This window comes from Meleagris gallopavo, chromosome 5, assembly GCF_905368555.1.
Source record: "Meleagris gallopavo chromosome 5, MGAL_WU_HG_1.1, whole genome shotgun sequence".
NCBI lineage: Eukaryota > Metazoa > Chordata > Aves > Galliformes > Phasianidae > Meleagris > Meleagris gallopavo.
Window position 1 is genome coordinate 19,085,449 of NC_139408.1, and position 15,745 is coordinate 19,101,193.

Sequence of the window (15,745 nt, forward strand, 5' to 3'; positions counted from 1 at the left end):
TAATGAAAAATGAAAAACTGTACAAGTGAGGAGCAGTGCTCTCACTGCATTCTCTGTTCTTTCTGATTTCTCAGAGAAGTGCCAACTGGTGAAGGATCTGTTTATAAAAGAAAACTAGTTACTATGGCTTGAGAATGATTCAGGATGGGAGAGGAAGCTTTCTTGCAGCAATGTGAGAGTGAATATGTGCTGGAAATGAATTTTAGACTTGATGAATTGTGGCTGTAAGTGCTGTACCACAGGACTGGTATGTTCTGAGCTAGTGAGTTCTGCATTATTTAGAGATTTAATTTCATTAAAGATCTTGGATTTAATAACTAACATCTTGAACTGTGACAGAATTGGGCTGGCAAAAATCAGTATGCAAAGAGAGTGGTCAGATGCACTCTCTAGGCTTGTGCACCAGTAAAAATACTTAGTATTGTCTAGAATGGCAAAGCTAGCAAACAGAATAGAAGCATGACATTCCCTGGCAGCGGGTAGGAAGATGTGATTTGCACCACTTACTTCATTAATGATTCACTTCTTTGAGGACAGGTTTCACATCCACTCATGGCTAATGCTGTGCCTGCCCCTTCCCAGGTCCTAGCAGGCTGCTGGCTGCCCACTGGTCCTGCTCTACCTCCCATGACCTTCACTGTGTGGTCGGGCCTGAGTGACTGAGTGCAGTCAGTGAATGGATTTGAGAAAACAATTGTGTTTATTTTTCTCCCTCTTTGTATGAATGCATATTTGCTCTTTCTATCTGTGGCATGATTGGGCCAATGTATCTCTCAGAAGTTCCATCAAAAGGGATTATGCAAAAATAATTGTTTCTGTTTTTCATTATTTATTTCCTGTCATAACAAGTGCCATGCGTTTATATACTTCCTTAGTTTTCCTGAGTTAAAAGATGCAAAAAAAAAAATATAACTTGCATTCATACTACTGAATTTTGATCACATTTAAGTTCTATTTTTAAAGCTTGGTTTTCTCATCTCAAGAGAAAAAATGCAGTCTTCTGCAAAGGTAAATGGTTTGAGACCTCTACTGGTGCTGGGATCAACATCACAGTTAACTAAGATCTGATACCTCTGAAAAATGAAAGGGTGGGTCGAAGATTGAGAACTTCACTGAAGTGTAAAAGCAACCAGATGTGTTCCACCAGTCCCGCCATAACTGGAATGTTGCCTCCTTTGGATTACTCTAAGAAATATGACGCCTTGCGATCTCAGCAAAAACATCATACACAGAATTTTTATTAAAAAGAAAAAAGAAAAAGAATTGATCTATTTCAGTGCTTGAATTTTCCACTTAGGCCTGGGCCCATTAATTCATAACTCAGGCAGTGCCCCATGAGTATAACAGAGCACTAACACAATCCCAAGTGTGCAGCTGGCTGAAGACTCTCCTTAGAGACTAGCAGATGTGCGCAGGGTTTAAGGGAAAGCTGACACAGGCAGAAATAAAAAGGGAGTAACTAAACACTGTTTTTCTCATGAACAAAGATTGGAAGAGTCAGAGCAAATGCATGTGTCAGTTTGGGAATCTGGGTTAGAAAATTGCTAGGGGGCTTGCTGAGCATCACCTAACAGCTCCAGATGGCCTGGCTGCTGTTTTCCAGTACCTAAATCTCAAATAAAACCAGTATTTTCTTCAGGAGAAATTACTTCCTTACTCTTCTTTTATTCTTATTTCTCCAAAACAACGTGGGTAGGGGGAACAGTACCGACAACAGAGCCCTTCTCGCTGCAGAGCACATGGTGGCAGTGTTGCACCACCTCTGTGCTGTTGTGCAGCCTGGCACAGCCGGCGGTCATTTACAGGCAATAAATAGCTCGGTGCAGTGGAGTGGTGCTTTACCCAGGGAATATTATACTTGGACGTGATAGCACTGATTGTATTTTCTATTAAAACAGAGAATAAAGTAAAGGAAAAAAGATTATTATTTTTCTTTTTACTTCACGTGTTATTTTCATGCATCCTAAGCACTGAAACAATTTGAATTTTGCAGCAATAATGTAGCTGGTATAGGAAAAATATATGACTAATTAGTTTCATTCCATAAAATCAACTGTACCTTCCCAAGAGGAACGCTTCAGATAATAAAACAACTCCACCCATCACACACACAGAAATCAGAAACTCTGTCATCAAGACACTGCAAGGTTTCTCCCTCCCAAAAGCAAGCTTTACTATTCAAATATGCTAACCATGAACTCCTGCTTTCAGAAAGATTTCTAGCCTAAACAACAGTCTGTCTGGCTGCAGAGAAATGGGGGTGCTGCAAAGAGCAAGAAGGCTGGATTTTGAGCATGTTCCAGGCAGTTTTGGGGCTCAGAAGCCATGTATGCCTGCAGGCACTGCAGGGCTCCTTGCTATCAACACAGTCCTGTCACAGTGCATCTAGGGGTCTGTTGACTTGTGGCCCTGCTGACCTGTGGCCCGGTTGCTCCTTCCAGCCTGACAGGAGGCCCCCTCAGAGGCAGACGTGAGCAGGAGAAGACTTGCACTGTAAAGGCAATGCTGACTTTAGAGCACTTCAAGTCTCTGAAATGTCATCTGCAGTTGTCCTGCTTTTGATGTTGCTGTTGCAATTTCAGTTGTTCCCTTCACAAGCCAGGGGTTTCTCTTATTTTTCATCTGCCTACATTGAACTCTATGCATTGATAGATACACCCTTTCCTGTGCTTCTGTCGTAGTTCAGCTGATTTCCAGTTTACCAGCACAAAAGGAATGAGTATTTTCCTTCAATTTTTCAGTCTCTTATAGGCCTAGACATGTTATCAATCCCTACCAGCTTGTTCCAGTTGCCCTTATCTCTGGGATCTTGGACTCAAATCTAGATCCAGTGACACAAGCAACACACCCAGGAGGCATCCCCAAAGCACTTGCTGAAGCCTCCCTCCCTTGTCAAACAGGAGAGGTCCAGAGAAAGAGGAAAGCTGCAAGGGCTTAAAACACTCTCTTGCAGAAATGAAAATAACGGTTTCTTCAGCTAGCAAATAACAGTGCTGTCCTGAAATTGCTCCCATTCCACTAGCCACGAATATAAACAAAACCCAAAGTATTAGAACAAGCATTCTGAGTGAGCCACACTAAACCAACAGCTGAGATTCATGCTTCCAATTGGTGGGTAGTGGGTTGATCTCCATGTGCAACACATACCCACATAAGCAAAAAAGAGCAAAACTTAAATAGAAATAGAATATTAAGATAAAAATAAAGACATATTAGGAATATTAGGATTAAACAATAATTTGGGTCAAATCTCCCCTAAGATTGCTGTAACTAAAAACTGGATAGAAACCACAAAAATGTATTGAAATAATTGATCAGTAACAGCAGTGGCATTGATAAGGTCTTTGTTTCAAAGTCTGAAGTCCTTTCTCAGTTGTCCATTTCTAGGATGAAGATCAAGAGCCCTGTAATTTCATGTCTTCACTATTTATTCACAAGAGGCATAGTTTAGTTTAATCATAGTAGAAAAAAGCTGAATGGAAATTTGCCTAAAACTGCTAACCAAGAGTTTGGTATCTAGGTAGGATCTTCCTTTTCCTGAGTATAACAACCAGGACCAAAGCCTTTGAAATGGATGCAAGGAGGAAAGATAAGAGCCATATAATTTCCTTTTAGGTGCATAATATAACCTACATCACGATCATTATTTCTACAGTTAGTAATTTTCCACAAGAGAAGGGAGGAAGAAGTGGCCGCAGCAACGAATGTCTCCCTAAAGCAGATCTATGCTTGCAAATCCTTGAATCTCACCACCCACCTGCCTTCTTCCCTGCCTCTGAAAAATGATACTAGCTCTCACAGCTCTTCAGCCACTGCTCTTTTGCTTTTGTTTCTCCCTATTTCTCCCTACTCAGGCTCTGCCAAGCCCCCACTTATTCTGCACCTGATATGTGATTGTATGACTTTATGTGATTTTCGGTACCCATTGGTATACAGGCTGCATTGCTGAAGATTAACAGTCATGATGAGTTTCCATGTGAGTGCATACAGTCTGAAGGCAAGGAAATGCACAACCTTATTTGTCTGAGCAATTTGTTTTCCCACTGCTTTCTGCTTTTATTTTAAATCTGAGCTTGAACTGATGAGAAACAAACTCAAACACTATTAGTAAGAAAATGATAAACTCCTTTTGTAAAAATTGTCATCTGTGAAGTACAGAGAAACAACTAAGCTAAGCATTTGTAATTGAAAAAGAAAGGCATTAAGAAGATTCATTACCAAATGCACTCCTTAAAAAAACCTGTTGGCTTTTAGCTGTTTTCTCCCATTGCATGTGAGTAAAATAATTTTCTAGTCTCAAGTTCTAAAAAAGGGAAACATTTATCAGTTAGTGTATTATCTACTAAGATAAAAAACTACGCTTTTGGCATCTTGTATTAGTGGCACGATGATCTTATTCACAACCTTCTACCAATCTTTTTTAAAGGCCAATATGAATGTCATTTTCATAGCTGAGGTACCAAGTCCCCAGGATGCCCAGCAAGGCCTCCTCAGTGTGCAGATTTACTTCCACTGAGCAGCAGAAATATTTCAGCAAGGGAAAGATACTGAAGAGAAATACAGTAGCTATAGATAGTAAAGGCAGATGCTGTAGAATACTGACTGAAGGCTAGAAAGTTACAGAGACTGCTATGTTCATTGCTCATTGCTAGTTCACAGCTCATGTACCTTTGCTTTCCTATTTTATGTGGTCAAGGTTTGGTGAAAACAAACAACAAGATCCATGGTACATCATATATTTTCTCCTCCTTGGGAACAAAGAAAATATGTGAACTTCACATACAGCTGCTGAATTAAAAGTCCTGTTTCATTAAGTAAGTAGAAATGATATATTGGGTGGGTTTCAGATGTAATACAAGCTCTTGTAGTGGCAGAGGGCCAGATTCCCCATTCATCTGTGCAAATGTGGACAGAATACCACACTCATAGATCACACAGGACTGTGGAAATGCCTGTCCTGCTTCACTGCTAAAACCAGTTTCCCCCCATCTGAACTGACACAGCCATAGAAAATGGCCAAGAGTGAGAATGTCTCTGCTGTCCTGATTATCTTTCTGTTTATTCTTCTCTACTGCCCTGCAATCAGCAGGCAATCTGTTTTGTAGCAAACACCATTTGAGGCTGCATTGTCTTTGGGTCGGTTCCATTTCATGCTTTAGTATGTATCAGTGGAAGCTGCTTGCTTTGGGGGTTCTGGGCATCCACACCAGTTGAAGAGAGCTCCTGCAAGATGCTTAAAAATATATTCCAGCATTTTCCATGCTGTTCTGTGACAGATGTTTTGTCCAGTCATATTAATCTATCATCTTGAAAAACAGTTCATACTAAAGAAAATGCCTGACCTGAGTTTTCATCCCACTTTTTCTTACTGTTGAAATATTTTATTGAGGTCAGAGATGTAGACCAGCAGTAGTCTGCATTAATTTGCCCCCCTTCCGTAAGTCTGTTATCTTTATTTTCCCAAACATAAAATATTTTCCAAATGGAAAATTTATTAGAAATCCTTACCGCTCAGCTTGTGATTCAATCTATTGGGTTTCTTGAGGTATGGGATGAACAGCATATTATTCCCTTTACTGAGATCACTGGGGCATCACTTCTTCCCCAGAAGTTATTTTGTTTGTAAGATCCTCAGCTCCATTAAGAACCAAGCTTTTACCCACAAGTTCAACATTGTTGCTGGTACTGAAAACCAAAGCTGGGTTTTAGTCTGTGGGCTATAATGTGGTTTTGAATTTCCCTCGATACTCCTTTCCCACTGCATGATGATCCCATTTCTTCTTTTGTTAATATCTGTGACACAAAAAGGATGTGCCTGCTAATAAAATTTACTGGTGACAACACTGGGAAGTGTTTTCAGTACAGAAAAGGGCCAGAAAACCAGTCAGGAGGCACTGGTTTCCCTCAAGAATAGGATCAACATGAATTAGATGAAATTCAGTAATAGAGGTGAAAGGAAATTCACATGAGGGATTTGCCAATAACTAGTCCTCATGGGAACTCATCAGATTTCCAGAAAGAAGAGTGGGAAGAGGACACAAACAATGTCTGTGCAGTAAAAATACACCCAGCTTCAAGTTCAACCTTCTGTTCTCAGCCTTTAAAGCAAGCAACATGGACAACAACAAGGAAAAAAGTGAATTATTCTTCCATGATATGATAAAATTGTATATCTATTTGTTTTGTTTATTAATGGTTTGGTGGTGCCTCTGCAATAGAGGACTTTTGCTGTTCCAAAGATTTCAAAGACAGAGGGAAAGAAAAGGCTATTGTCTAAGTTTTTCTTTAAATGTTATCCCTGAAGGTGCATGTATTTGTCTGAATATAATTGCAAATGTCACAACTCTGATTTCAGCTTATGTGTTTCCTGACTTTCAGGGATAAGGGCACTTAAGTTGCTAGTAAGCTCCAGCCTAGAAATATTCTGGCCTTTTCAGTTCCTAAAGCATAATTCATAAACAGCATTTCCTTTCTAGCCTGCAGCAACCAGATTTGACATTTATTTATTGCTCCACACATACATCACATAATGCTGCCAGAATCTTTATGATTAACTGATGTAATTGACTTCTGTGATAAAAAGAAATGTATGTGGGAGAATCCACACAATAAAAAAAAGTTTCCATTTTTTTTTCCCAAAGTTGTATAAGAAGAGGAGCAAATACATCTTCTTTCCTGAGGACAGACATTCCTTCATGGAAACAAGCATATGTAAAGTCACTATATCAATACTGGTAAGAAGCAAGGGCAAGGGAAATTTATCCCACATCTAGACAGTGTATCAGATCAACTTATCAGAGAGAATGCAGGAAGATACCAAACGGACAATTCATCAAGGAAACTGGAGTGTCTCCAGGAAGGACTGACTTACACTTGTGTTTTTCGACTAACACTTCACTTCTCAAGTATTAAGCTTCTTGGTATTGTTCTGTGGCACATCTGCCTGGATAGATAGGTGTATCTTGATGTTGTTAAAAAAAGAAAAACATGAAAATATACAGTGTATCATGGAACTTGCACCTGAAATTATAGAGTAGAATATCTCATATTCCATTCTTTTACTATCCGATGATGTGAGTGGGTTTTTCACTGAATCTATGAATTCAGTAGAATCATTAAGGTTGGAAAAGATCACTAAGATATCATTTAGTCCAACCATCGACCATTACCACCATGCCCACTGACCATGTCCTTCAGGACCACACCTCCATATTTCCTGAAAATGTCCAGTAACAGTGAGTCCACCACCTCCCTGGGCGGCCTGTTTCAGTGCATTATCACGCCTCCTGAGGAGAGCTTTTTCTTAAGATCCAACCTGAGAGTGCCACTGTTAAAAATTCACAGTTAAAACAACGAGTTGTTAATTTAGGGCAAGTCACCCACTCTTAACAAAAATTTATAATTTGCTTTGAAACCACATGACTGAGTTTGAGCCTGCAGATTTCTGTGGTTCAATTCATTCAAAAACACTTTTTTGGTAGGAATTCTGCAGAATGGGAAACAGCAAGGCAACCTTCATAGTAATGCACAAGGAGACACACAGGAGGGTAGTCACTTGACCATCATGTCCCTAACAGGAGTATTTCATATCTCGCTGTAACCATCATGAGAGAAAAGGCTTTTGTTCGTGTCTCAAAGGCTTTATATTTTAGCTTGCAACTCTTACTTTTTACCACTGTGTGTCTGGATAAAAGATTATGAGAAAGAATATAATTTTCCATTTGCTTGATGATTAAAGGGTGTCAAATTAATCAAAGCAATAGGAAAAAGGCTTTTGTTGATTTATTTATATATTACTGGAATGCAGCGTTAGTCTGGGAAATTTATCTTCCCAAGTAAGACAAACCGTGAGATCCCAGAGGGACGATCAGTGATACCGGGGTAATTTGTAACGAGGGACTGGAGCACCATGCCTTGTGTGTGAAGAGCTGATGATGGCAATCTAATCTTCCTACTGCATATATTAAGAGCTCCTCTTTTTGTTCCGTATCGCGGCAGCAAGCCGAAAGGAATGACAGGCACTGTGTGAACCCCCAGCTAGTCAGTTTTTCACTGCAGATCTGAACTTCAGCAATGGGAAATAAATAAGAATACTTCAAGACCTAGAGAAACCTGTTGTTCTTGTGTTAATAAAAGAAAATTGAATGGAAGATGGAATAAGACAGAGAAGATTAAATAACTCCTTATCTCACAGCACAGTGACATTTTCTTATCCTTCTTAGAATTCGTGGCCAGCTTTAGGAGTTATGCTAGTAAACTTGTATATTAAAATTCAAACTACTTGCTGAACTTTAAAATATTTTCACTAATGCTCATTAGATTGGAATATTCATTATTTCTCTATTTGCAAATGGCTTCCTTCTATCAACGTTATTTTGTGAGTCATCGGTAGCTGATGCATTTCTTTACCTTTTACAGTAGTTAAAAATATAGAGTGATACATATTATGAAGTAATAATTTATGACAAGGTATGCAGTACACAAAATGTCACATAGTTCACAGAGATTAATGCATAAATCAAGTGCAAATACATTAACTTAACCAACTATCTGGAAAGCAAGATTAATGAAAGAGGGAAATGAATGCAATGTAGAAAGTAAAAGGCATTGTAGTGATAGTATGTTTTATATAGCATATGTATTTAGTATAAGGACCTCTGTGAATTAATAGCTCATCTCTGACTTCAAGTACACAGATATTCGTCTCTGGTAGGGATGGTCATGCAATCTGAGTGTCAAAATCAAAATCCAAGCTCTGAAGGTTGAGTTTAGCAAATCTAAGTCTGTTCAAGGATGTAATAGTACTGGATCCAGATATGGAGTTCTCAGTACAGTAGAGACGTGGACCTATTAGAGCACATCCAGAGGAGGGCCACAAAAATGATCCAAGGGATGGAACACCTCTCCTAAGAGGACAGGCTGAGAGAGTTGGGGCTGTTCAGACTGGAGAAGAAAAGGCTCTGAGGTAACCTGACAGCAGCCTCTCTGTAACTAAAGGAGGGTTGTAAGAAAAAAGGGGACGGGCTCTTCAGCAGGGACTGTTGTGACAGGACAAGGGAAAATAGTTGAAAACTAAAAGAGGGGAGATTTAGGTTGGATATAAGGAAAAAGTCTTTTACAGTGAAGGTTATGAGGCACTGGAACAGGTTGCTCAAAGAGGTGATGGAAGCCCATCCCTGGAGACTTTCAAGGGGAGGCTGGGCCAGGCTCTGGGCAACCTGATCTAGCTGTAGATATCCCTGTTCATTGCAGGGGAGTTGGATTAGATGATCAATAAAAGTTCTTCCAACTCTAAGGATTTTTTGATTCTATATTTTCATATCTTTTCAAATACTGCAAAATCTGGACACTCAGATCTTTATGTCAAAGCAAGAGAGTTATGAAAGAAAATGAACTTGAAGAAAAAGGTTTAGGAAGAAGCATCCATTCTGGTTGATGCCCTTCTTCTGTCCTAGAGGTGGTGGCAGTCCCTCCTGTGTACCCTGAAGGACCTGCCAGTGTGGTTTCTGAATCTCATTACAAATTGTCATAGGTGATAAACATGACTAAGTATGTACTTACTCCTGCATTGTGGGCTACAGTGTAAAATTTAAGAGCACCTCAATATATAGAAAGTCCAACTAGATGATTGAATGGGTTTTTCTAGCACCATGAATCTCTGTCTATAGATATATAACCATTAGGAACCTGTTTTTTGTAGACTACATCATTAAATTTATGGGAGTTGGCAGTCTGCAGGGGTAGCTGCCATTCTGTGAGATAGAACAGATGCTGCTTGCTACACTGAAATACACAATACCTTGCTCTGGAAATCTCTGTAGTTCATATTAATCTAGAATAAATCAAATATATTGAAAACATACCCTAACTTTAGAGGCAAGGACAAATATAACAGTATTGTCTGACTGACTCCTCTTTGTTTGGCATTCAGACCAGAAATCACAAAACTTTAACCATCTTCACATGTGTGATTAAAAAAAAAACTAAACAAAACAAAATAAAACATAAAGATAACACTAATGAACAGAAATACTTCCTTTGTTGATTCTTGATTTTAACTGGTGATAAATGGGACTGTGGGCAACAGGAACTATTTTCTCATATAAGAAGCTGAAAGGTAGGTCTTTTATGTAGAACAAAAGCAGCATATTATGGAATGGAAGTTGGCTGTTTTTAGCAAATGCATCTGGGGAGATATTAATTATTTATTTCTCACTCACTAAAAATAGCTGTGGTCTGCATTTTAACAAGCTTGTTCACAATTTCCCTAGAAGGTTTCTGTGTTAATATGGTAAGAGAGGAAGACATTCTAGATCTTTTAATTGTTTTATTCAGGTAAACTAGACGTCTAAAGCATAAACTTGATGATGAAAGCAAATAGGAAAACTTTTTTTTTTTTTTAATATAAACGTGTAGGCACGACTATAAAATGGTGAGCATGGTCATTAGAAAAATACACGCGGAAAAAGCCATTCCTTCCACTCTGTCTTTGCTTTAGGGACTTAGATGATATTGGAAAGGAGCAACAGCAGCTAATTAACTGGCTTTCATGGAGATTAACAGGAATAAAAGTCACATTGACTAGTGGTAAGTAGCCCATTTCTGGGCCCAAGATTTGGAGAAATTTCTTCAGTGAAAGTCATTTATTCTTTTTTTTTTCTCCCCACACATGAATTAAGGAGTACATTTATCCTGTGCTTACAGCTGCCATTAACCTTGTGTATCTCAAAGCTTATGTGCATATTAGAGATAAAGAGAAGTCACATCCCTCATAAATATGCTCTGAATACTACCTTTTGATTTGCTTTTAAAAAATTAATTAATTGGCTTTTTCTTCTTCTTACCTTTTGATTTGCTTTTAAAAAATTAATTAATTGGCTTTTTCTTCACAATGCATTCTTTCTTGCCTTTTGGCTACTATGATTATATCTAATCATAATTTTGAAGAATTATTCACTCCACAATTGAGAAACTGTACTGACAGCAGTGCTAAGTTTTGTTTGCATCCAGCAGTCTGGAGAGATTTGCTAGTTCATTTCTTTTCCCCACAGTAACCTCATGACTGACTGATAATTTTTAAAAGAAAAATACTGAAGAACAATGAATTTTTAACTTTAACAAGAACTGTTTACCTCATTATTTCTTTTTAAGTTCTCTTGGAATAACTTTCTTTTCTTTCTTCTGATTATTATTTATGTTTAGCATACATAAGACCAGTCAAAGAATTTAATTTTGACTCACACTGGGCTTAATATGGGAAATGTATATGAAGTGAATTAAGCCAAATATATTTAATGAATGAAAATCCATACAATATATTTACGTATGTCAATCGATATTCTGTTCTTTATTCCATTTTGTCAAACAAACTGGGTACTGTGTATCCTATCAGTTTTAATCATGCTGCATTATTGTGTGTGCTATGCTTCTGTGCTTTTTATGGAGGTTTGTCTTGAGTGCTCACCCAAAACAAGGTTCATGGCCCCTGCAGTCAGCCTGTCTTGCTCCAAAGCACCGCAGTGGAACCACATGATCATCTTGAGGAAGACTGAGGCTACTTTGGCAGAACTGCTGTTTCGCTTGCATGGTTTCCAGTCACTTTAGTGGCTTACACTCAGCCTCAGTGGATGAGCTGTTCCCTTTTTCTCTTTGGCACACTTAGCCAGTTGGCCACCACATTGTGCTATAGGGTAGAGAGCCATCCTGATAAGGTAACTACTATCATACAGACAAACCAAGTAAGTATGAGATCAGTAACTGCATCCATGCAATAAGACAGAGCTTATGAGCTGTATTTTAATGATCAATTAGGCATTCACTTCTCATCAGCAAGTTTGGTTTGGTTTGGTCTGAGTTTGGCTATACAGTGATCTATCTGGTTTTTGAACTGGCTTCCTTCTTGCACATTTTGTGAAACTGGATGTCAGTCATAGAGTTTAACAATGAGCAAAAGTGCTAGTTTCCTTTACCTTCCTTTCACTAAATATACTATGATTTTTCCTTGCTTAACTGACCAATAAATGATGCAGCTTTATGAATTGTGTTAATTTTTGGATGTCGTTATGCTTATCCATGTTCATTAGAAGTGTGAATCAGCATCCACTGTAGAACCTTTGCCTGCTAGATCTGTGTAGTAAACCACTGTTTCTGGAGCATTTGAACTTTGAGATGTAGCTGCCTTTTTTTGTTTATTTGTTTCTTGGGGATCTATAGTGACCAATACTGGAAGAAAACTATTTCATGAACTTTTATCTACATTAATGTCTATTTTGTCTGCTGAGAAAAGGGAAAATCATTTCACGCAAATATTTTATTACTAGATGAATTCTCTTCATTTTCCCCAGAATTAATCTTTGAGAGAGAATTATATACCTCAGTCCTTTCTGTTTCTGTTCAAACATATCCTGAATTCCAATACTCTCTGATATACTCTGTGTTCCTTCTACTCAGCTCATAAGTTTGCTTTCATTACATTTATCTTACAGCCAGAAATTGAGCCATATTGCATTAATATTTTGAATAGTTCTAGGATTGAAGAGATTGAAATATCCTATAAAGTAGGATCTGCACAAAAAGGAAATTTTATGAAGGACATTTCCCATTTTCATTGCCTTTTTTTTCTCCCTCTCTCTAAGAACACTAGCCAATGGTTATAATGGCAAAAGGAAGCAAATCTGCTGACAAATACCTCACGTTACTTTAGGAAAAGAGGGCTGCAGTAAAACCAGACTAGACTTTGCTCGCATGAGTGATTCTCACACAACCAGGCTTCTTAGCCTTTAAATGAGTGTTACAGCTCAGAGAAGTATCAGATGCTTGGTCTTTTATTCAGTATCCATTTATCCTGACATCTGGGGAGTCAAGTGGGTTGTTTAGGTCAGCTAGAACTTTATATGGAGATGTACATACAAGGCCATTAAAGACCCTTTCAGAAGCTGCTACCTACCCAGCTGCATTAACGTTTTAGATTCATTTAAAGGCTCTCAAGGGCACATATTGAAACATAAAAACTCAACAAGCACTGAAGTAGTGAATCTGAAAAGATCATATGCAGTGAACATTAGACAGCAAATGTGCCTTGTTTCTAGTTTGCTGGGTAATCACAGCCTGGAACAGTACTGCTGAAATGTCTTAATCCTTTCTGCAGACTGAAAGCAGAGCTTGTGAAACAGAGACAATCATATTTAAAGAGGTTTCTGATACCTGTCACCTTTTTATGGCAAAGAATTGAAGGCATTTTAACACACTGAATCTCATATGCTGCTTTGAAAGGAGAAAGTAACATACCCATACACATGCACATGTAAAGAAAAATTAAATGCAATGTATTTTTGTATAGGGAGGTGTCTGTGAAATGATAAATTCACCAGTGATTTATCACTCTTCATGAATCTTGCAAAATGAGCTGCTGAACATGGGGCTATTTCTATTACTTATCCTTGAAAAAAACAAGGGCATGTGAGAAATGCACTGAGACTGTGCACAGAACCAGCAGAATTCATTCATCCAATACTTTCATTTCAGAAAGCCATGCATTTTTATTGCCAAGATAATGCATTAGCTTTCCATAATGCATATAGAAGTGAATGTGTCGAGGAACACAATAGTATTTTAAAATACAGTTAGCAGATCTGTTTTAATAATAGGTTCATATCCCAAGACAGATTTACTCTGTTTAATTTTGTCTGTTGCAAAGGAGAGGTTAAATCTAGATGCATTATTAAGCAGATAAAGCAACTTTTTATACTGTGCTTAGAAGATCAACACCAGTTCCTGGGAGATTTGTCATACTGCATAGGCAAACCACATGTTTATCAAGCAGAGAGCAACATTAGCTAGAGCTGGGCTTCTTTAATTTTTTTTTTTTTTTTTTTTTTTTAAGATAATGGATCTATCTAGGAAAGCAGGCTACAGTCATTCCAAAATCAATCAACCTATTTTCCCAAATATTTTCTTATTGCTTTTTTTTTTTTTTTTTCCCCAAGGGGAAGATGGGAGAAGCAGAGGGGGAATAGGGAGAATGCAAGCTGGAGCCTGCTGCTGCTGTAGGAGAGCGCTGTGCTCAGAGTGTCCCCCAGACTGAGCTCCTCTCTGGGAGTAAAGGGCCTCGGGGCAGCATCATTCACAAAGATGTTACAACTGATTTGAAACAGTGAGGTTGAATCAAAATTAGGTCTTTCTTTGCCATCACATTAAATTAATATGTACAGATAGCTAATGCAAACTCTGTGTCAGAAAGCAGAGAGTTGTCACCAGGTAAAAATCCTGGGAGCTGGAAGCAGGAACACCAACATGGATTACTTCTAAAAAGTAACCAAATATGTTTTGACTGCCTGGATAATCAGCTCTGCAAACCCAGGTTTGCTGTGCAGTCTTCTCAAGTTCACAGTACAGCAGTAGAGAGTTGAGGCAATACTGAGAAAGTGAGCTTTATGTTATTTCAACTTATTTGTTCCCCAGATAACAGCAGTATTTTGTTGAGCTTCATCCTTCCCATGACAAAGTTCACTTTTATCCTTATTTTTTTTTTTAGCTGAGCTGCTTTATAAGCTCTTAAGAGATCAAACTTGCTGCCTACGAAGCAGGACTATTTTGTCTGTGTACACAAAATATTTCCTACCCTCGCACTGATACCCAGGCACAGAAGGTCTCAAAGAGACAGCTTTAGTCTAGCCTGTCCTCCTCCTCTTATCCCTTTCACACTTTTTAATTATTCCTCAGCAGACAGAAAGAAGCTATGCCATACTTCTGTGTGTTTCCATGGAGCTGAAAGATGAATGTTAGCAGTGGCTTCATAAAATTCTCATCAGATTGTTGTTATGTTTTATTTGTCAGAATAGCTTAGCCTGTGACATCCCCAGGGCTCAGAATATATTACAGTCTTCGCTGGGAGTGCAAGAGAGGCATTTGCCAAAATTCAGAGTCTATTGTTTCTCCAGCCTGCACAGCCAACTTCTCTTTCATTCTGAGGGAGATGAAGACATATCAAAAGGGTGAACTGATGCCCTACAAATATACAAGGTCTGGGGTCAAAGATAAAAGAGTATCAGGAGGCATCCAGTTGTAAATAAACAAACACTATCAGTTTTGATTCTCAGCCTACACCGAACTATGCACTTTAGCTTGTGAGAAAGAGTAAAGAAAAAACAAAAAAAAATTTGCAATGGAGCTGGCACCCTCTTTCATAAAATATGTAGTTGGAACAACTTCTGACATATGCATTGATATACATAGCAGAAACACTCACAACCAAAAAAAAAAAAAAAAAAAATTTGAGATGTATTCTGCTTTTTGTGAGTAGACTTCATTTTTAACTCTCCCTCCCCCCTCCCCTTCTCCTTCTCCACCTCCCCCTCCTCCTCCCTTCCCCCCTTCCCTCCATCTCCAAAAAAAAGTAAAAAAAGAAATGTATGTTTGATGGTAGTAACATTTCAGTCTTTACGTTACTGAGGGTAAGGTCATGAAAATGGGAGGAGCTGAGTGCATCAGGGATGAGTTCCGTAAAAAGAAAGCAACTCCAGCCTATTTTACAATGTTGGCCCACCATGTCAGTGGTAGATGTTGGTGGTATGGCAGTAAAGGTTGAATCTTCTCACCAATATTCCATTACCTTCTGGTGCCACGTGACAGATGGCAACAGAGGGGCAGTCTGACAAAATGGCTTCTGACATGGAAGTGCATACAAAGCAAAGGTATGTCACTGAATACCTCCATACAGAAAAAATGGCACCCACAGACAATCATC